Source organism: Balaenoptera ricei, chromosome 4 (genome assembly GCF_028023285.1).
Source record: "Balaenoptera ricei isolate mBalRic1 chromosome 4, mBalRic1.hap2, whole genome shotgun sequence".
NCBI classification, from domain to species: domain Eukaryota; kingdom Metazoa; phylum Chordata; class Mammalia; order Artiodactyla; family Balaenopteridae; genus Balaenoptera; species Balaenoptera ricei.
This window is the reverse complement of record NC_082642.1, coordinates 158,953,949-158,975,933: the sequence shown is the minus strand read 5'-3', so window position 1 is coordinate 158,975,933 and position 21,985 is coordinate 158,953,949. Positions and strand designations below refer to the sequence as shown.

Genomic DNA, 21,985 nt, shown 5'->3' with positions numbered 1-21,985 from the left:
TAAATCTTGACCACCTTCTCCATTTCATCTAAAGTTGCTGGTCTGTACAAGTTTTCTTCCTCCAAGTTCAATTCTATTTTATTTATTTATTTAGTTGCACCGGGTCTTAGTTGTGGCAGGCAGTCTCCTTAGCTGCGGCATGCAAACTCTCAGTAGCGGCATGCATGTGGGATCCAGTCCCCTAACCAGGGATTGAACCTGGGCCCCCTGCATTGGGAGCTCGGAGTCTTATCCACTGCGTCACCATGGAAGTCCCTCCAAGGTCAATTCTGATCATTTATATCTTCTTCATAAACCATCCACAGCTTTTCAAATTTACTGCCATCAAATTGTACATGGATGTTCTTACTTGTAAAATTTTCGTATCTGTAGTCATATCCCTTTTTATTTATTTATTTTTTAATTTATTAATTTATTTATTTTTGGCTGCGTTGGGTCTTCATTGTTGCGTGCGGGCCTTCTCTAGTTGCTGCGAGCAGGAGCTACTCTTCGTTGCGGTGCACGGGCTTCTCATTGCGGAGCACAGGCTCTAGGCACGCGGGCTCAGTAGTTGTGGCTTGCGGGCTCTAGAGCACAGGCTCAGTAGTTGTGGCGCACAGACTTAGTTGCTCCGCGGCATGTGGGATCTTCCCAGACCAGAGATCGAACCCGTGTCCCCTGCATTGGCAGGCGGATTCTTAACCACTGCGCCACCAGGGAAGTCCCCATCTTCTTTTTCCTCTAAAATGTACTATGTACGGCTCTAGGGCTGTACAAAAACAGGCCACAGTGGGACATGGCCCATAGGCCTGTAGTTTGCCCACCCCAGGCCTAAAGTTTAGCTGTCCCAAGAGACATGTTATAGCTGACAAATATAACCCCAGCTACGGTGCGCTCTCTCAGTTTTGGTGACGTCAAGTCTCTTGCACTTTTCATTTACTCTACACACAGGCTGGTGCGTCCAAGCGGCCCCCTCCCTCCCAGGCTGCCAGGCCCACCCAGCTGGGCTCCAGTTTCCCAGCAGGGCACCTCCCCAGCTGCTCTCAGAAGCTGCTCTAAGAGTTCCACCAATTCCACTAACCGAGAAACGCAGGAAATTCTGGGGTAATTTCAGTCTTAGTGGCTGTGAGAGCCGGTTACGAAGCCAGAAAAGGGCTGAGAGACAATACAAACTGTATCTCTAGATTTTGGGGGGCAGTTACTTATCTTTCCCAAAACGTTCAATTGATGATCCTTTTCTAAACCAAACCTGTGTATTAATAAAGCTAAGAAAGCTGTCAAGGAAGCCAAGACTCTCAAAATTCTATATTCAAAAAAAAAACAGATCCTGGGCTTCCCTGGTGGCGCAGTGGTTGAGAATCTGCCTGCCAATGCAGGGGACACGGGTTCGAGCCCCGGTCTGGGAGGATCCCACATGCCGCGGAGCAGCTAAGCCCGTGAGCCACAATTACTGAGCCTGCGTGTCTGGAGCCTGTGCTCCGCAACAAGAGAGGCCACGATAGTGAGAGGCCCGCGCACCGCGATGAAGAGTGGCCCCCACTCGCCACAACTAGAGAAAGCCCTCGCACAGAAACGAAGACACAACACAGCCAAAATTAAATAAATAAATTAAATAAATTTTAAAAAACAGATCCTTTCCAAGACACCTTGCAGGACACCAGCTGTATGTCACTACAGTGCAATCAATTTTCATTCTGTGTGTGGAAGGGTTGAGGTGACTGCCACTCGAGAACACCAGCCAAATGTCCCCTGCCTTCTATCCTGGCTCCATGTCCCATCCCAGGGAGGTGTTCAGTCAAGAACTCATTCTGAGGAAAACGTTTATCAAGAGATCACTTTATTTTTCAAGCAAGGTTTTGGGAGGTACCACTTGAAGTTTTTTTTTTTTCTTTTTTCTTTTTTTTTTTAATATTTATTTATTTGGTTGCACCTGGTCTTAGTTGCAGCATGCATGTGGGATCTAGTTCCCTGACCAGGGATCGAACCCCGGCCCCCTGCATTGGCAGCTTGGAGTCTTATCCACCGCGTCACCAGGGAAGTCCCTGAAGTTTAATATTCAAATAAAATCAGATGTTAAATCCTGTTAAAATCTATCTCCCCAAAATATTTCCAAGCCAACCACCTATGTCCACAAGAGATACAGCAAAATTCTAACAACAAAGGTGTTTAATGGTTTCAGAATCTATTTCAGTAAATTCTGAGCTGAACGGCCTTTCACGGCTGCTAGAATTTAAATTCACACCACATCTTTGCTTTTAGGATCATATCACTGGCATCATTAAAAACTGATATTTAACACTTTCATGATATACTTGCTATTAACGGTCAATGAATACGTTGTAGGAAAAACAGGAACCCCAACCCTTCAAGGCCAGGGCTCTCTCATGGGACAATCTTTCTCCCTAGGGCGCTGTCTGAGCTCAGGGACAGAGCACCATGGACGCAGGCCTGGCAGCACCATCCCTATCCTGATCGGGCTGGCGCTCAGCTTGGCAGCCCAGAGGATGATCAAATAAACCCGGGAAACAACAAGACCTAAATGCTTGAAAGGCTTCACAACATCGGGCACGGCCAGAAAATAGAGATTGTAGGCAAATATTTAAAATGAGAAATGTGTCGATTATGTAAATACATGAAAACATACGTAATAACACTGACTAAAAACACAATTCAAAGGAGCTGAACCGATCAATCTGTAAAAATTTATGCCTATCCCATTAAACTCGGGTTCCACACAAGGCATTTTGGGAAATGCTGTTCTAGGTCAGTACTTCTCAACCAGGGGGGATTTCTGTCCCCCAGGGAACACTTGGCGATATCCGAAGACATTTTTGGTCGTCACAACTGGGGGTGGGGGTCCCTCTGGTGTCTACTAAAATCCCACAATGCACAGGACACGAAGTACCCAGCCCCAAATGTCAGCGGGGCCCCAGCTTTGAATGCCTGCCGTAGAGGATCACAGGGGTGTTTCACGTAGGCTGCAATAAATTGTGCTGAAATAAATATTTGTTTTATAGGGTTCTGTTTTTAAAAACTATTTATTTATTTATTTTTGGCTGCGTTGGGTCTTCGTTGCTGCGCACGGGCTTTCTCCAGTTGCAGCGAGCAGGGGCTACTCTTCATTGTGGTGCGCGGGCTTCTCATTTCTCATTGTAGTGGCTTCTCTTGTTGCGGAGCATGGGCTCTAGGTGCGCGGGCTTTTACTAGTTGTGGCACGTAGGCTCAGTAGTTGTGGCTCGCGGGCTCTAGAGCACAGGCTCAGTAGTTGTGGCGCACAGGCTTAGTTGCTCCGCGGCATGTGGGATCTTCCCGGACCAGGGCTCGAACCCGTGTCCCCTGCATTGGCAGGCAGATTCTTAACCACTGTGCCCCCAGGGAAGCCCACGTATGTGTTTTTAAAAAAACTGTACACAAACACATGACTGAACTTAGACTATCACAAAGTTAAATTCTTGATTTTTTTTAATGCAAAAAAAATACAAACTTTGGTAAAATGTCTCAGACAACGTGTGACATATAGTGAGGGCTTACCAAACTCTCGTGAAGGCGTTATCTCTGCAAGTCCGATCAGACTGTTCAGAAAGCTGCGATCACAATTCCTACCATCCACAGTCCCTTCCGAGTGACCCCACCCACCACTGCAGACCCTTCTGAAAGGAGCCCACCGCTCCCTGGGGAGAGCTCAGGGACCAGGAGCCCCTAGCGCCCAGGTCAGCACCTGGGGGACACGGTGGAAGGTGAGAGAGCTGTCACCCTGTCTCCAGGATGTGTGCTGGGAAACAGGAAGAGGATGAGGTGGGCAGAGCTGGAAAACGGAGAACATGCAGCAGACAGTGTGCAGAAGCAGCCCACGGTTAAGAGCACTTACACTTCAGTGGAAGTAAACGGGGAAGGTCAAGACCAAGGTGGCAGCCGGATCCCGCCAGGGCCCAAGCCGCAGTTCCATCAGTCCCGAGGCCCAGCACTACCTTGGTCCCTGGACCCCGCTAGATTCCTTTTTTCCTTATTCCTGTGTGACCCTAAAGCCCTGGACTTGAAGTCAGCCCGCTCCCTGCCGTCCTGGGGCCTGACTACAAGAGCCAGGCACCCATCAGAGACAGACGCCAACAATAAAGGCATTTCCCACCACGTGTCCTGCAGCCTGTCCCCAACAAGGCTCTGCCAGGCCAGAGGTTACACCAAAGGACACACACCATTTGGGTGGCAGGGTCGCCCTGAACAGAAATAATCCCCCGGACAGGAGCGCATCACCGCATACTTAGCAGCTCACCCTGAGGGGAGGGATGACAAGGCCTGCTGCTGGACCCGTCAGGACGAGCACACGCCAACACTGAAGGGAAGACCCAAGGCAAAGGGCATCTGAAAGGTTCACTACCTCCCGGCCCTCAATCCTGCAACCTGACTGATCAGTACTTTTTCAAGATTCTGACAAAGCTGTAGGACCCTTTCTTTCCCCAAGGAATCCTACATGGAATGAAGCAGCTGCTCTGTCCCCTCCCCAGGTCCCCCAGACACATCCTCAGGGCCACAGTGCTTCTGCATCAGGAGCCTGAAACCACCTTGTCAGACAGCAGGTCTGCTGGGTCAGTACCAGGCCCTCCGTGAGTGAAACTCCCAGAAACAGTGACTAGACCAGTGGGGCTGACACACCGACACCAGGCACGGCTGCCGGCCGGGGCACCCAGCAGCTAGGCACCCTGTCCACTTGCTGGAGGGCAGACAACACGGCCGGAGGGGCCTCATCTGATGGCCTCGGCAGCCAGGCCTTTCCAACCAAAACCCATGCCTCCCGGCCCTTGAATGTTTATTCTAACAATTTCCAAACTGAACCTTTTCTACACTATATTTCTCTTTCCACGTCTTCCTAAACAGATTGTACACGACAGAACAGTAACCCATCACAGCTGTGAGTCATCACAACCGGTGTCAGGCAGTAACCCCACGTGGCCTCACCCCACTATGACCCCATACTGTGAAGCTTTGGGTTCCCTCAGCTGCACTGTTTGTACTTCCTCATCACCCTTGCCATCGGTATAAGCATTTGAGGAAGGAAAAAGGAGGCACATACATATTCCTCCTAAGGGATGGGCTGAGAGTAAACAGCCTTCCAGTGCAGAGGTTCTTAACTTGGTCTCTGTGAACCTGAATGAGAAAAAAAATCACATCTTTATTTGCAATAACATCTGGCTGCAATTTAACACTCATTCAATTCCACCGGTAGACATGAAATCCTGAAGAGCACCTGTGACTTCTTCGCCAACAGAAACCACAGGTATTTTCACAAAGCATTAGCATCATATACTCAAAAAGAAATTATTAGAGCCAGTGTTCAATCTGTTACTAAGTGAGCTAATAAAAAGCATGTAAAGAAATTTATCACCAGTTTGGTTCAATATTTTGATAACTGTATTTCAGTGTAATAGGTTCTCTTCTTGATCCTCTCTTATTTTTTCTAAACCGTTTGTAGGAGGAGGAGAGGAGGAGTCTGGAGGCCAGCAGAGCGCAGGGAAATGTCCCCTGGGCGCATGATTTGCATCAGTCCAGAAGCTTCAAGGTTTTCTTCGAAACAGTTTCAGTTAGTTTGAAACAAGAGCGAAAGTTACAACCAGAATGTTACCTTTCACTAATCCTAAGTGATACTTTCCTAAAGTTACAACACACTGATACAGAAATGTAAATGTAGTACACTAGAGGACAGCTGTTTACACCCAGTTCCATTAGTGCTGACACTTAAATCCTCAGCATAGAACGTTAATCTTCCGAGTCATACTTCACCTACCACATTTCAATTCCCACTTGTAAATCTCTGAAGCAGGAAGGGTCCTTCCACTGCTGCCTTCCGAAAGCCCTGTGTCAGTCAATATCACACAACCCTGCACTGCCGATTCAACCAAATACTGTAACTAAACGATCTACATACCATTCTCCACGCTCGGTAAATTAAGCAAAAAAATGATGCAAGGCAGATTTGAGTCAGTGAGCCATCTTCCAAATGCATGTACAACTAGATTTGAGAGTATCACCAATAACTGTACTGGCAAAATTTTTACATTTCACTTCGATTCTTCCATACAATATTCAGAATACATTATATAAAATTATGTATTATATAAATACATAAATCCCTTTTCAGTATGTCAGGAAAAATCATACAAGTATACCCAACGAAAGCTGAGGGTTTCATTTACCATAAAGTAGAAAGCACTCCCTTCCTAAGGAAACACCAGTAGTTTCTATTAAAAACTAAGTCTTGGAATCAAAATTAATTTCAACCCCCTTACGAATGGCAAATCTATCCTGGATGGTTGCAGGTGTGCGATCAAATTTACCAAATGCATATTCGCGCATGTATAGGTATCCCCCCCCCCCCAGCAAGGATCTGCCTTCTGCCCTTACCCGCCCCCCCCCGTCCGCCCCGCCCCCGCCCGGGGCTCCGACCCCAGCAGCACGCACTGAGACGCATTCTAGGAGTCAAACTTCACGAAGAAGAACCTGGCTGGCCGAGGCTCGGAACCGCTAACAAAACAGCGTTTCAACAGCCCCGACGATGATATAAAGCAGACTAACGCTCCCTGCCTTTTCTGAAGTGACTCACGATCTCTTTCTAAAGGAATGTGGAATTCCAGCGAGCGGCCGGACCGTGCCCGACGCGCCCAGGCCTCTACTTCACATCGGCCGTTTATTACTCGCGACGCATTTGTCACTCATTCCAGACACCGGGCACCCGGCTCCCTCCCAGCCTCGGACTCGGCGGCGGCCACCGCAGGGCCTCGGGGACCCCCGGAGCACCGCCGCCGCCGCCGCCGCCGCCCCCGCGCCGCTGGCCCCGCCCCCGCCCGCTCCCGGCCCCGCCCCCGCGCGCCTCCTCAGCCTGGGCCCCGCCCCCGCCGCGCGCCCCCGCGCCCCCTGCCCCGCCCGCGCAGAGGTGCGCGCCGCGCTCCGAGAGGGACGGTTAGGAGCGCGCGCCTCACCACTGGCCCCGCGCGGCGGCGGCGGCGGAGCCTTCCAGAAATTTCCGCGTCCCTAAGCCCACACCGAAAAACAAGCGGGGCGCGCCCCCGCGCCGGCCCGGCGGACAGCGCCCCTCCCCGCGGCCGCGGCTCCCCTCCCCCACACGCGCCCCCTCCCCGCCCCCTGCCCCGGGCGGCGGGTCTGACGCGGCCCTCCCGGGCGGCGGCAACCCGCGGAGACCCGGGCGGCGGCGGCGGGGCGGCGGCCGCGGCGCCTGCAGGCCGGCGTGATTGATAGTGACGGGGCGGCGGAGCGGCGGCGGCGGCAGAGCGGTTGAGTGACAGCTTACCTGGGTGCCAATCTTCATCACACTGACAAGCGGCTGCAGCAATCGGGACCCGCAGTGCCGCGCCCGCGTCCAACCGTCACGCCGACGCTGGGCCACGCGACACAGCCTCGCTCAATGGGAGGAGGGCGACGCCGACGCGCGCCGCATCAATATTCACAGAGGGGGCGGGGCCTTCCGGGCCCGGGCCCCGCCCCGTCCCGGCGCCGCGGCGGCCGGGGGCGGGGCCTGCGCGCCGGGGGCGGAGAGTGAGCCGGGGGCTGGCGGCGGCCGACCCCACCCCCGCCTCGCTCCCCAGTCGGGCCCCGCCCACGAGCGCCGCGGCGCGAGGAGAGGCCCACCCCGCTGGCCGCGAGCCCCGCCTCACTACTACGCAGATGGGGGCGTGGCCTGCGCGCGCCACGCCCCCTCCGCTCACTCCTCAGCGGCCGGGGGAGGTGTGTGGTGGGGCTCGGCTGGTCGAGACCATCCACGAGGATCCGGCGGGGAGGGCGGGCTGTACCATCCGCGGGAGGAGCTTCGGGTCCTCTTCGCGCGCCCGGGCGCCGCGGGGCCCGGCCATCTCCGGGCTGCCCTCGGAGGCCGGGCCGCGCGGGCGTTTGGCGCCCAGCCCCCTACTCTGCGCGGCGCCCTCTTTGTGTACAGGCCCGCGGCAGCCCCCCGCTTTCTTCCCCGCGGATGCGCACGTGCGTCCCGAGCGCGGCGGCTGTGCCCAGAGACCCGCCTGACCCCGGGCGGCCTTAGCCCTGGTCCGGGCTCCAGCCACCGCAACACGCTCGCCTCTGGTCTCGCGCTCTGCCCTCAGGCACCTGTCCCCCGCTGATCCACGCAAGGCCCCGTCTGCAGGTGAAGTGGCCTCCCTTAGAGCGACCCGAAAAGTGTGGTCCGTATTTCAAGGTGGACTTTAAAAGGCGGTGCTGCCTTGCGCCCGCGGGCCCCGCCGGTGGCCGTGCGCTCCTAGACGTTAAGGGAAGGGCAGGCCTTCCCTAGTGCAGAGGCACGGGGCTTGGCCGACTGTCCATTTTCGCAGAAACCTTCCTCCTGTGTGGGATCGCTGTCTGGAGAAGGGCTCCCGCGCTGCTCCGGGAAGAAGCCGACCCAGGACGGGAACACGTGGCTGGAAGGTGTCTGGGGTGGGTTCAGTTGTGAACAGCTCGTCAGGACATCCCTCCTCTAAGTCTTCAGGGTTCCACCAACACCAGGAAGCCACAGACAGTCTGTGTGGCCCTGCAGAACGGCTCTGTTTTCCAGAGAGTAGGTTGTAGCAGCGCCTGGGCTCGGGGGAGGCCAGTGAGCCACTGACCAGTGGAAAGTTGGAGGGAGGGGACCCCAAAATCTCAGTGATGCAGACCGGCTACCTATATGTGCAGGGCCCAGTGCAAAATGGAAATGCAAGTCCCTTGTTCAAAAGTTATTACGAATTTTTTTTTTTTATTAAGAATTTTAAGGCAGGGACAGCAGAGCATTATACGAAGCTCGGGCCCAACCGTCTGCCCTGGTCACAGGCGCGGTGCAGCAGCCCTGGGCTCGCTGGCCTCATCCTAGTGCTGGCCCAGGGCTGAAGCTTTCACCTGGTTCCCATCAAGTGTGTGACGCAGCAGGGGTCTCGGACTAGGAAGACCTGGGGGTGTGCAGCCCCCTGATAGCCAGGTACAAGTCACCAGGCAGATGGGGCCCAGGCCCTGCACTCCAGTCTGGCCTCTGCGCCTGGTCTCCTCTACCCGTGCCCCCCATGATCCGCCTGCCCTTCCTTTCCTTCTCTCTACAGGGCCATCTCCAGAAAAGAGGAAGAGCTGCAAGTGCCGTCAGTGATCCCCTCCAGGTTTGCGGCTCTAAGGCTCACACATTCGGGGGCCCTCTTTAGGAAAAATAACTCAAAATGAGGTAGAAGTGGGGTCACGGAGGGCAAGGCTTCCTTTGCTTCCGTTTGCCTCCCTCCACAGCCTGCCCCCTAGTATTGGCACCAGGGCCGTTTACTAGCAGAAAAGGAACGTTTGTGCACAAGCAGCTCTTCTGATTACTTTCCTTCCAATTTCTTTTTTATAAAGATTTGCTACTATTTTCCCAAGGACCACGTCTAGGTGTGTGAAATGAAAAGCCTCGTATAATTGTTCATAGAACTATCCAGATGACAGTAGGTGCTGTGAGGCCAGGAGGGGAGGGCGCAGTAGGTGGGGGCAGGCAGGGAGGCGGAGGAGCGCTTTGAGGGACCCACAGGGAAAGGCAGAAAGAACTCTGCCAAGGTGCCGGCCAGCCTGACAGAGCCCCGCTCTGTGCAGCCCTGTGTCAAGCTGGAGCGGGTTGGGGAGAATGTAGGAGAAAGGTGAGCCCTGGACCCTGCCTGGCGGAGCTTATGAGCCAGTGCACAAAGCCTGTGGCAGCCCGGATGGGGTGCAGGGAGCTGCACTGTGTGGGGGAGATTACGGGGTGAAGGCTGGAGGAGGTGACGGGGGCAGGCAGGGCTTGGGCCATCCTCAGAGGATGGCTGGGATCTGGGGCTTTGGTAAGAAGAACGAGTGAGAAAAACACCTAAAAATAAGAGCAAGTCTCTTGGCTTGTTATGGCGGCCAGTGTGGCTCATGTGTAAGCTGCTTCAGTTTGCATAGGTGAGCAGGAAGTCACCAGCGATGAGTAGGGGATGATCCTTTTAAAAATACGTCAGACCTCATCACTGCTGTGCTCAACCCCTCCGAGTGTTACCCATCTCATTCAGAGCAAAAGCAAAGTCCATGCAGAGCCCCTGAGGATCTCCCGGATCTGTCTCCCCTCTGCACTTCTGACCTCAGCTCCCACCATCTTTCCTGTCACCCACTCTGTTCCAGTCTGCCACCTTGCGGCTCCTCGCTCTCTGCAAGCGTGATTCAGCCTCAGGGCCTTTGCACTGCTTATTTCCTGTGCTTGAAGCACTCTTCCCAAAGATATCTGCATGGCTTTCTCCCTCACTCCCTGAAATCTTTCTCAACATCACTTTCTCAAAAGAGGTTTAAAATTGCAAACTCCCAACCCATTCCCTATCCTCCTCACCCTGCTTCCTCCTCTGTGGTACTCGTGTAGATACACGCAACATATGATGTAACTGTATAACCATGTAACTTGTTTATTATGTCTATCGTCCAACACTCCCACCCCCAACACACACACACATAAACACTAGAATCTACGCTCCAGGAGAACAAGAATTTTACTCTGTTTTGTTCACTGATGTATGCCGAGCACCTGTACTAGTGCCTGGCAAGTAAATATTTGTTGAATGCATGAACGAGTACTTCTAAGGCATGGTGTATTGGTTATCTATTGCTTCATAACAAATTATCCCAAACTTAGTGTCTGAAAACAACATACATTATCTCAAATTTCTGTGGGTCAGGAATCTGGGCATGTCTTGACTGGGTCCTCTGCCTGTCACGAGTGGCCGTCAGGGCTGGGGTCTCATTGAAGGCTTGACTGGGGAAGGATCCATTTCCAAGTGCACATTATTGTGGGCAGATGGACTGAGGGCCTCAGGTCCTTGCTGGCTCTTGGCTGGAGGCCCCTTGAGTTTCTTGCCACATGGACCTGTCCAGAGAGGAACACAGTAGCTTGCTTGTCCAAGCCAGCAAGGAATAGAGTCTGCTAGGCAGACAGAAGTTACAGTGTTATGTAAAGTAATCCCAGAAGCATCTTCCCATCACCCTTGTCTATTCTATTGGTTAGAAGCAAGTCTCAGGTCCTGCCCACACACAAGGGGAGGGGGTCACAGGAAGACACAAACACCAGTGAGAGAGGATCCCCCAGGACCATCTTAGGGCCCACCCACGTGGTATTTCTTTTTCTGTGTAAAAGAGAGCACTGTGGTATAGTCAGAAGAGCCCTGGGCTTGCAGTCCACAGTGCTGGGGGCGGAGTCTGGCTTTGCAACTTGCCGTATGAATGTGGATGGGGGCACTTGACCTCCCGAGATCCAGCTCCCTGCCTTCAGTGGGGACTGTCGTACATCTCTCAGGGGATTCTGCAGAGGAGGCAATGAGCTGCGTGTGGAAGGCTCCCAGCACACAGTGGGTGCCCAGGGCCGAGACTGGAGGACCCACGGTTCTTCACGCCTGAGCCCCGTTTTTTTTAAATTGTGTAACTTTTTTTTATGAAACATTATCTATCTGCAAGGGAGCAGATAGCATATACGTACATTTATATAATAATAAAAGGAATATAAATACACTTATCAATCTTGGGAAATAGAACAATGCCATTACCTTTCAAACCCACTGTCCCCTTTCTTAAATGCTTTTCTTTTTCTCTAACCAGAAATAAACATATCCTGACTTCTGTTTTTTGTTTTGTAATTCCTTTGCCCTTCCTTATAGTTTTACCATCTAGATTTGAAATCTGAAATAATATATTTTACTTTTCACTGTTTTAAAACAATATTTGAATTTTATTGAGTCTTGTTCTTTTAACCTAATCTTTGGTTTGAGACATCCATTTATGAGTCTGCACAGTACTGAGGTTCACTCGTTTTTAGGGCTGTATACTATTCCGTCTGTATAACCACTGCTTATCCAATCTACTCTTTTTTTTTTTTTTTGACATCTTTATTGGCGTATAATTGCTTTACAATGTTGTGTTAGTTTCTGCTGTATAACAAAGTGAATCAGCTATATGTCTACATATATCCCCATATCTCCTCCCTCTTGCGTCTCCCTCCCACCCTCCTTATCCCACCCCTCTAGGTGGTCACAAAGCACCGAGCTGATCTTCCTGTGCGATGCAGCTGCTTCCCACTAGCTATCTGTTTTACATTTGGTAGTGTATATGTGTCCATGCCACTCTCTCACTTCTCCCAGCTTACCTTTCCCCCTCCCCGTGTCCTCAAGTCCATTCTCTACATCTGCATCTTTATTCCTGTCCTGCCCCTAGGTTCATCAGAAACACTTTTTTTTTTTTAGATTCCATATATATGTGTTAGCATACGGTATTTGTTTTTCTCTCTCTGACTTCACTCTATGACAGTCTCTAGGTCCATCCACCTCACTACAAATAACTCAATTTCGTTTCTTTTTATGGCTGAGTAATATTCCATTGTACACATGTGCCACATCTTCTTTCTCCATTCATCTGTCGATGGACACTTAGGTTGCTTCCATGTCCTGGCTATTGTAAATAGTGCTGCAGTGAACATTCTGGTGCATGACTCTTTTTGAATTATGGTTTTCTCAGGGTATATGCCCAGTAGTGGGATTGCTGGGTCGTATGGTAGTTCTATTTTTAGTTTTTTAAGGAACCTCCATACTGTTCTCCATAGTGGCTGTATCAATTTACATTCCCACCAACAGTGCAGGAGGGTTCCCTTTTCTCCACACCCTCTCCAGCATTTTATCCAATCTACTCTTAATGAGATTTAGACTGTTCTTTCTTTGCAAGAATTATAGACATGATATTAATATTCTTTTGCATGTCTCCTGGGGTACACGTGCAAGAATTTCTCAGGGGTGTGCATCTAATAAAGAATTGTTGGATCATAAGATAATGAGTGGCTAAAGCAACTCCCAGATGAAGTTGCCATTAAATAACATGGGGAAGGCTCTGGCAGAGATGGTATTTGGGGGAAATTCAAAAGTTCAGTTTTGTGCGTGCTGATTTTGAGGTATTTTCAAAATGACTTCTGAGAATAACAAGTGAGTGTTTTGTAAACAAATCTGGAGTTTGTGAGAGAGGTTATAGGTAGAGATACAAATTTGGGAGTTGTATCAATCAGGAAGATTTCAAGAGCAATTTAATAAAAGTACTATTTTAAAAAGATACTTAAGTATCCAGGGGACTAATTAACAACAAACCACTGTGAACTCCTAGGCTGAAGGGGAAGGGGGAGGGAGCAGTCACTAGAACGCTGAAGAAAGAAGTGCTTTCCTACCTTTCTATCTACTTTCTCTCTCTCTCTGTCTCTCTCTATTTCATGGCTCGTGGTTTTGTTTTTATTTATTTTATTTTTAAATATTTTTTTAAAAATTAACAATAATTTTATTTGTTTACTTTCACCTGTGTCAGCAATTTGGGGTTTTTTTTTTGTTTTTGGGGGGTTTTTTTGCCACTGGTTATTTATTTATTCACTTTATACAGCAGGCTCTTATTAGTTATCTATTTCATACATATTAGTTGTATATATGTCAATCCCAATCTCCCAGTTCATCCCACCACCACCACCCCCCCACCCGGAGCCCCGGTTTTCTAAAGAGGACAATTCCAACAATTAAGTCCCTAAAAGATCAGGGTGGGAGACACTGCCCCCAGCTGTGACAGTTCCTCCTCAAGGATCCCAGCACAACGCAACAGGGAAATGGCAGCCATGGCCAATGTTAAAAAATAATGTTGACCAAAGAAAGAATTGTGACTCTCAGGCGGACATGCAATCAGCAGGTGGCAAACAGCTTCCTGAGCTTGTTAATTGAGTGAGGGAACTGGTAAGACATTCCAGCCAGTTCAAAGGAAAATGCAAAGAACAGACACCTATGTAGGCAGGAATATTGGCGTGAACTTGCAAATTGTGCAAATCTGGCTCTGGGTGGGAGGATTTGGGGACCATGGGGTGAGGGTTGTCCCTCCATCACAGAGTCCATAGACAGAAATAATTTGCATCATCACCCGTTCTCTAGAACTGTAAGATAGCTCAAAGGCAAGGAAAAGCTAGAATCAGATAACCCAGAAGGGTGAGCTCTAAAGAATGCATAGTTGCCCACTGGAGACGCCCAGCAAACGTTTTTGCTTATACCAGGTGTCCTTACACCAGGTGTATTATTACTTTGCTAGGGCGGCCGTAACAAAGTGCCACAGACTGAGTGGTTTAAACAACAGAGAGTTATTCTCTCTCAGTCTGGAGGCCAGAAGTCCAACCAAGATCAAGGTGTCAGCAGGGTTGGTTCCTTCCGAGGGCTGTGAGGGAGAATCTGTCCCAGGCTCTCCCCTAGCTTCTGGTAGCTTGCTGGCAATTTTTGGCATTCCTTGGCTTGTAGAAGTATCACCCCGACTTCTGCCTTCGTGGTGTTCTCCCTGTGTGCCTCTGTGTGCCCAGTTTCCCCCCTTTTTTAAGGATATCAGTCAGATTAGGGCCTACCCCAGTGACCTCACTGTAACTTGGTAAAGACCCTGTATCTCCAAATACAGTCACATTGTGAGGTCCTAGGGGTTAGGACTCACCATATGAATTTTGGGGGGATACAATCCAACCCTCACACCAGGAAATCCTACCGTGGAAACACAGCTGGCCAGGCAGAATTGTGAGGGGGACTAGGGCCTGAGCTCTGATCACAGCATCAAATCACACCAGGTCCGTGCCGTGTGGGTCCCTTCCCCATCCATAGGTCAGCACGGTCCCATGGCCGTTTTATGATTGATCACCACACCTCCAAACCAAGGCCTCTCCTGGCCAGTGGGCTCCAGCCCTGACACCAGAATGACTCAACTTACTTGGGATGACTCTCTGTCAATAACTGAAAATCTGCTCATCAGGAAAATGTTTATTCAGGAGGCATTCTGGGGGCAGGGGCGCTGCGGTGGCCCTTGTCTCCCAGGCTTGCCTCCTGGCCAGGCATGCTCCCCTGAGATGAAGCCAAGGATACGAAATACCAGTCAAAACAAGCAACCAAACAGCAGATGCTACAGTGAAAAGCCAACTTCCTCTTGGTTTTATCCTGACCTTTCCAAGGTTTTAAACTAAGTCTTATTTACATAAACACGTTCCCTGATGCAACCTCATGTTTTTAGGCCGTGAAACCAATTTTCTCCTTATCATTTTCAGGCACCCAGAGCCTTAACTGAAATACCGGATCGTTCCCTAGATTTTTGCGACATTAAACTATATTGTCCAGTTAAAAAAAAAAAAGTACGAAACACCGTGGTAGAGGACAACGATTCCTGCCTCTCCCCTGACTGCACAGCCTCTGGACAGCTTTGCCAGTGGAAGAGCTTTGTTCCACCCACCTGCCCCAGTGCAGCTGTGTCGATGGCACGAAGCTTCGTTCCGCAGCTCCTATTTCACAGCGGTCCCCTCTCCCCGGTCTCGTTGCGGGTCACACCATGATGGCTGCCCACCCCTCAGATGCGCCACAGGTTCTGGAGTTGGCTGTTCCCGAGGAGAGCCAGGTGGCGACTTTTTTGAGCAGGACCAGAACAGACCTCCTCGGGCCACGCAGCTGCAAGTGGCACAGTGACCCAGCTGCTCGCTTGCAACCAGCGACTTTCCCAAACCAGCTGCTGCTTCAGCTTCCTTTGTGATCGGGCCAGTTTCTAAATTGGGTAACGGTCAAGAGGCATGGTCTGTGATGTCATGTATGTAAAAGTCTGTTTCTCGTTGAAGTTACAGAAGTAATGACAACGCGAGCTTTCGCAGGGCCGAGCTCACTTTGTTCTGATCGCTGCCACCGGCGTAGGGGGTCCAGGGTGGTGGGTGGATGAAGCCCACCTCTGCCCGAAGCATCCAGCCGGGCTGTGCGTCCACTTCCTGGTCGGAGAAACGGAACTAACAAGCAGAATCCAACTTCTCTTTATTGTTTGCTATGAAGAGTGATCTGATTTAAACATTACTCGAAGGCCCCTGCTTATTTTACCAAGCGCAATGTCCTCAACGTTCCTCCATGTTGTATCAGGTGACAGGACTTCCTTCTCTTTTAAGGTTGAATAATATTCCGTAGTCTGGATAGACCACATCTTGTTCATCCATTCACCTTTCAGTGGACAGTGGGGTTGTTTCCACCCCTTGGCTAGTGTGAGTAATGCTGCTGTGAACATGGATGTACAAATATCTGTTTGAGTTCCTGCTTTCAGTTCTTTTGGGTCTATACCCTCGTGGGTGTGAGGTGGTATCAATGATTTTTAAGACTCCTTTGCTTCCCAATTTCTTTAGCTGTCTTTCCCTCCCCTCCTACCTTATGAAATACTTAAGAGGTTAAATGTATAAGATAAAGAAATTCCTAAAAATGAGGAATTGGGAAGTTTAGACTTAATTTCCCAGAGGGATTGGAATGAGTCCCTTTTTACCACCCTGAATTCTCCCAGCCAGAGCCTGCCCTGTCCCACTTCGCAGCTGGCTTTGGGTTCATGAAAACATATACAATATTAGAAATTAAGACTAAAAGATTGTTTTTAAAAGATTTTTATTCATGTATTTAAACTTACAATAAGAAACCGATTCTATGTTACTCAACAATAAATAACATTTTATGAAAAATCATTATTTTCAAAAAGTGATTAGTGAGAACGAGGGACTTGTTTCATATTTTTGCAGATCTCTTTAATGTCTAGCTTGATAGAAGACGGCTAGATTCTCATAGCTGCTTCTGTGTTCAGTCTCTTGTAATATATTGTTTTAGTTGATGTCTGTGAAGAAAATTTGACCTCGCAGGGATGTGTAGCAGGAAAATGGAGGAGCGTTTATATAGGTTCTCCACCAAAACTGACACGTGAATGTTCCTTACAGGTTCATTGCAATGTGGACTCCAGCAGCACTGCAATGTACCCTTCCTGCTGTTAGACTAAAACCCACTGGTCTCTCTGGCACTTTGGATGGATCTATTACCCACACATGATTTTGTAACATGGCCATTTGGTCATTTGGAAAATATTAATTCACTGAATTATGCAGTTATTCCAAATATTGACCCATTTCACTAGACAATATTAAAAATCACAGTTGCGCGGAATGTAAATTGGAGCAGCCAGTATGGAAAACAGTGAGGAGACTCCTCAAAAAATTAAGACTAGAACTACCATATATGATCCAACTATTCCATATCTGAGTATTTATCCAAGGAATACAAAAACACTAATTTGAAAAGATAGATTCACCTCAGTGTTCATAGCAACATAATTTACAATAGCCAAGATATGAAAACAACCTAGGTATCCATCAACAGATGAATGGATAAAGATGGTGATATATGTATGTACCATTACGTCCCCGTGAAAATGCAAGGACCGTCTTAGTATTATTAGAAAAGTAGTTTTTTTAGTATCAGTTATCTTTTAATTGAAGTATAGTTGATTTACACTGTTGTGTTAGTTGCAGGTGTACAGCAAAGTGATTCAGTTATACATATATACATTCTTTTTCAGATTTTTAAAAATTTACCAAAGTATAGTTGACTTACAATGTTGTGTTAATTTCTGCTGCACAGCAAAGTGATTCACTTATACAAATATCTACTCTTTCTCAGATTCTTTTCCATTATAAGTGATTTATAGTCCCTTGTGCTATACAGTAGGTCCTTGTTGTTTACCTATTTTATATATAGTAGTGTGTATCTGTTAATCCCAAACTCCTAATTTTTAAAAGTAGCTTTGACCCTGAACTGCTGAACCCTGAACGGGTCTGGGGGCCCTCAGGGCCCATGGGCCACACATTGAGAGAAGCTGGTTAGACATGCGTGCCACACGGAAGAATGACGTCCTTGAAATTGATGTCTAGTTAGTTCCCCGCAGGACCTCTTCAGCAATGTCTTTTCCTCCTTTCCATCGTTCACCTGCTATTGTCCTGTAATTGAGAGCCCACGGGGTGCGAGGTCCCGTGCAGGTGTTCAGTGGTCGGTGTGACGCTCCCTCTTTTTATTCTGAGCCGAGCCCACGTTTCATACACCCTTCCAGGGCCTCTCCCTCCACACGCCGGGAACCGTACAAATATCATCATATCGTGTCCGCTGCAATCGTTCTGCAAATCACTGGATTCTGTAATCCTGTAAGAGACCCTTTGCTGAGGAGGTCACTGAGCAGTGGAAACACGGCAACAACAGCAGGACGGAGCAAGCCAGCAAGTGCGCTCGGGCGTCCGGGAATTTAAAAGGTTCCAGACGTACAAAGCCCGTCCTCCCACCACAATGGAACTACACTACAGATCGGTAACAGAGAGATAATGGGGAACCCCCAATATTTGGAAACCGTATTACACACTTGGGTACAATACGCATAACACAAGGTTGGCCTTTCCGACTGTTTGCAGGCGTCCAGGTCAGTGGCCTGGCGCACACGTGCTGTAGTCCTGCCATCACCGCCCATCCACAGCGCTCCGTTGTCTTGCAAAGCTGAGGCTCTGGGCCCTGGAAGGGCAGCTCCCCACACACCCCCCAGCCCCTGGGGGGTCACAGTTCTGCCTTCTGTCTCTGCCTCTCGGGGGCCTCGTCTGAGTGGACGCATCTTTTGGTGACTGGTTTATGTCCTTGGGCATGGTGGCCTCAGGGTTCATCTGTGTTGTGGCATGGGTCAGAATTCCTTCCTTTTAAGGCTGAATAATACTTTTGCTTTATTTTTTATTTTTTTTTAATTTATTTTTGGCTCCGTTGGGTCATCGTTGCTGCATGCGCGCTTTCTCTAGTTGCGGCGAGCAGGGGCTACTCTTCGTTGCAGTGCACGGGCTTCTCATTGCAGTGGCTTCTCTTGTTGCAAGGCACGGGCTCTAGACGCGCGGGCTCAGTAGTTGCAGCACGCGGGCTCAGTAGTTGTGGCTCACGGGCTCTAGAGCGCAGGCTCAGTAGCTGTGGCGCACGGACTTAGTTGCTCCGCGGCATGTGGGATCTTCCTGGACCAGGGCTCGAACCCGTGTCCCCTGCATTGGCAGGCGGATTCTTAACCACCGCGCCACCAGGGAAGCCCAATTGTGCTTTATTTTAAAAGAGAGAGGCAACGCACTCAGGCCGGAGGAAGACAGAGGCAAGAGCTGTGAGATGACCCAGTGTGTGCAGCTGGCACTGGGCGTGGGCTCAGCTGCGTTGGGTCAGGACAGGATTTCCTGGGCTTCGGCACCTGGGGTGGTTAGCTTCCTGTGTCAGCGTGGCTGTGCTGGGGTGCCCAGTTGTGTGGTCAAATACCCGTCTAGATATTGCTGTGAAGGTATTTGTCAGGTGTGATTAACGTTTGAATCAGCTGACTTGGAGTAAAGCCGAGCACCCTCGTAATGCGGTGGGCCTCATCCGACCAGTTGAAGGCCTTTAGAGAGAAGACTGAGCTTCCCTGAGGAGGAAGGAATTCTCCCAGCCGACTGCTTACCAGAATTTCCAGCCTGCCAACCTGCCTGCAGACTTCAGGCTTGCCAGTACCCACGTGGCATGAGCCACTTCCTTAAAATCAATCTCTCTCTGTCTCTGTGTCTGTCTCTCTCTATGTGTGTGTCTGTATGTCTCTATCTATCTATCTCTCCATCCTATTGGTTCTGATTCTCTGGAGACCCCTGAGTAAGACAGTACCCCTTTCTGTCTCTATTTAGGCCCTTAGAATGGCACGTAGAGGCCACCACGAGAACAGGCAGGCTTCATTTACTTGCTGCACCATTTCGTCCTTCCCTACCGTGGATGGCAAGGCGGCCGTGGGAGGACCGTGGAAGGCTCAGGTCCAGGTTCTTCCTACAGGGATGTTACAGCTGAGCTTCAGCCTCAGAAGACGTGCTTTCAAGTCCTGCTTCCTCTCTGCCCACAGCCATCAGTGTCCTTGGGAAGGGTGCCCTCCTGCCTGGAGGGGCTCTGGCTGCCCACCTGGCCGAGGAGGAGCGGTGGGGGAGGGGGGTAGAGAGGATGAGGGGGGACAGAGAGATGGTGGCCTGGCTGCGGGCCCCTCTCCCGCCCCTGCCCGCCGGCCGGCTGCACTGGCCTTTGCAGGGCCTGGGGTCTCTGCGGCTCATCCGGAGAGGCTGATGATGGAGGCTTAAGGGGAGAGGGAGGCGGGGCTGGCACGCTGTCCTCCTGCCCTCGAGACCGCACGAAATTAGCACAAAAAGGAGCATTAAAATGAAAAAATGTTTCTTTTTCTTCTTGCCCCCTCATTCTTGGCTCTTTTCCTGATCTTGCTGAAATGAATGTTTACCATCTCTTGAGACATCAGAGAACAGAGCTGCTGTTTCTACAGCATATTTTCAATGAGAAGAAAAGAAAGGACCAAGCCTGGCTGGGTGGTGGGCTGGCGGACAGCTCGCCGCCCTCAGGGGCTGTGCCGCCCTCTCACTGCCCGTGGCCTCTTATTTGGCCACGTCACCATGTATGACATTATCTAAATGCACTTTTATTTATTTTTTTTTACTTTATTTTTTTAACATCTTTGCTGGAGTGTAATTGCTTGACAATGGTGTGTTAGTTTCTGCTTTATAACAAAGTGAATCAGCTATACATATACATATATCCCCATATCTCCTCCCTCTTGTGTCTCCCTCCCACCCTCCCTATCCCACCCCTCTAGGTGGTCACAAGGCACCAAGCTGATCTCCCTGTGCTATGTAAATGCACTTTTAGATCATGCAAATCAATGCACTTTTCTTATGTGCAAATATTAGTCAGGATCAGTGGAAAAGATTAAAGAATAGATTTGTTACCTGAAAACAGAAAGTGCTCATGTAATTAGAGACCTGGAAGGAAACCCTGGGTCCTTTTATGGGAAGAAAACTGTCTGGACAAGTTGAGGGCTCTCAGCAGCCCCGAAGGACCACGAAGCCGGGGCCGGGCCCTCATCCCAGCCAGTGCTCTTCACGGCTTAACTAACTGGGCGTCCTCTTTTACTGCCTTCAGAGTGAACAAAGAACACAAACGCTTCCCTAGTAAGGATTCGGAAGGCTTGTTTAACAATGGGGTGGAATCACTTAAAATTAGCTAAGCTTTTGCCAATTGTATGTAAAAGTTTTCAAAGCCTTTAAAAAAGCATTTCTTACTTATTCTGATTCCGCTATAAGCTTATCTACACCATCTTATTATCTCATGGCCAAAGGGTTTGCTAACTCAGATAAGCTTCCACTCCTGCCTAGTTCCAATCCTCAGCCATCCTGCATTCCCAAAGACACGTTAGTTGTTTTAAAAAATTAGGGAGGCCTTGAGTTACAGAGTAATTTTTGGCTCATTTTCAGCAAGAGCCACGTCACCTTTCTCCACGATTATCATTTCTCGAAACAGCTGTGGGCCCCTGTCACCCAGGCCTGGAAGAATAAACTGCTTCCGCCTCTGGCAGCCAGTTCGGCAGCTCACACAGACTAACGCACACCCTGACCCAGGAGGGGTGATCTTGATAGAACCATGAGGCATCCTTTTCCTTTCAGGGTTTTTATTTGCACCAATCTTTAGCTGATGCTCTGTCTCCTATCACAGAAAGCCCAGGGGTTTGCAAGAAGCCAACGACATCTTCTCAAACATGCATCTTTCCAAGCAGGGGCAGGTTTGTTGATCTGCAAGGACGTGCCTTCCTCTGCTGCACGCACGCCGGTGCTCTGTGTGTCGCCGACCGCACTCGGTAGCCTTGGTGTTGTGATGAACACAGTTTCCTGGGTGTACTGGCCTCTCCCGCGGGCTCGTGAATCCCCACCGTGAGTCAGGCTGGTGGGAATTAACCAGCTTCTGCAGCTTGTTTTTATTTTGTGTGCTCATCCGCCTCTGGGAACCAGTGATTTATAAATAAACATTTATTATTTATCATTTACGAGATCGGAAATGTTACACTTATGGAACTCCAGAAATAAACTGTCAGCGACCGGGAAACATATTTTTGATGTATTGCAAATGCACCTCCCACGTCAACGATTTGCCCAGATGGCCTTCCAGTTTGTCAGTTGAAGACGAGCTCTTCCCTCGTAGCATCCGATGCTTTGAAAGTTCTGTCTTCCTCTTTCGTGGCCATGCTTCCCGTGGGGTCTGATCTGTTTTCTATCTCCTCGTCAACAATACCTCAAGGTGTGATGCAATTAATTTGAGGGCCACGGAGTAGTGACTCGGTCTTGTATTTA

General features: G+C 49.8%; 1 protein-coding gene and 1 long non-coding RNA gene across 7 annotated transcripts in view; one reads left to right on the top strand and one right to left on the bottom strand.

Moving 5' to 3' along the window:
* The window catches only part of PKNOX1 (PBX/knotted 1 homeobox 1), a 44,777-nt gene extending 37,411 nt beyond the window's left edge, over positions 1 to 7,366 (bottom strand). For 2 of the 6 annotated variants that reach the window (XM_059921648.1, XM_059921650.1), the window contains exon 1: positions 3,511 to 6,303. The gene's annotated coding sequence lies outside the window, so the exon portion shown is untranslated. Of the gene's footprint in view, positions 1 to 3,510; positions 6,304 to 7,279 lie in introns of those variants that run through there. The other 4 variants (XM_059921653.1, XM_059921654.1, XM_059921655.1 and 1 more) reach the window with 3 other exon arrangements.
* A 432-nt stretch (positions 7,367 to 7,798) lies between these two features.
* LOC132365019 (uncharacterized) lies at positions 7,799 to 16,443 on the top strand. Its single transcript, XR_009503030.1, has 3 exons — positions 7,799 to 8,409; positions 9,045 to 9,098; positions 15,044 to 16,443. It is a non-coding gene; the product is annotated as an uncharacterized LOC132365019 (long non-coding RNA).
* The last annotated feature ends 5,542 nt before the right edge of the window (positions 16,444 to 21,985 follow it).